This window comes from Agrilus planipennis, unplaced genomic scaffold (genome assembly GCF_000699045.2).
Source record: "Agrilus planipennis isolate EAB-ADULT unplaced genomic scaffold, Apla_2.0 scaffold35, whole genome shotgun sequence".
In the NCBI taxonomy this organism is placed as follows: domain Eukaryota; kingdom Metazoa; phylum Arthropoda; class Insecta; order Coleoptera; family Buprestidae; genus Agrilus; species Agrilus planipennis.
This window is the reverse complement of record NW_020438957.1, coordinates 1,095,821-1,096,502: the sequence shown is the minus strand read 5'-3', so window position 1 is coordinate 1,096,502 and position 682 is coordinate 1,095,821.

Sequence of the window (682 nt, the reverse complement as noted above, 5' to 3'; positions counted from 1 at the left end):
TTTGACAAATACAGTTTATTCTTACCAACTTTGAAATTTTAAATAAATAGCAGCTGTATAAATTGTGGTTTTATTTTGTTGGTGAATCTGATAGGTACTTCTGATTAATGGTATGGGTAGTTATTCATATTATATTGTTTTACAAGTTATTATAATAGTGTTGACGAAAATTATACCATAACTGTCTGAAAGGTAAGAATTCGTTGCTGCAGTTTTTACATTACAAGTACTTTACTTAGTAGTTTATGCTAAGCTATGGTAGGTGCCAATATGACGCAATAATTTTGTAATGTACGATTTTATTATTTAAACAGCAAAATTATCGGTATTTTTACATTGAGTTATCCTTTTTTAATTATCACGTTGAATTTAATAAGTGTTTTTGTACTTTAACTTGCTACATTGGTTCCATTTGGTACCTATATTATTTATAATAATTGTAAATTGTGTCTACACTTTTAAAATTACACTTCAAAATTATTTGTAAGGGAAAATAGTATCTGCCTTTCTTAAATTCACAATAAAGTTCCAAGTAGAAGTAGTATTTTTTATTTAAAGAAATTACCTAATAATGCGCCTTTCAGCTCATTTTAGAGTTCGGAGAATATTGTATTTTCATCTGGTTAACATTGTCTAAAGAAGCACTTTTCATAATCATAAATATTAAAAATAATGTGAAAAT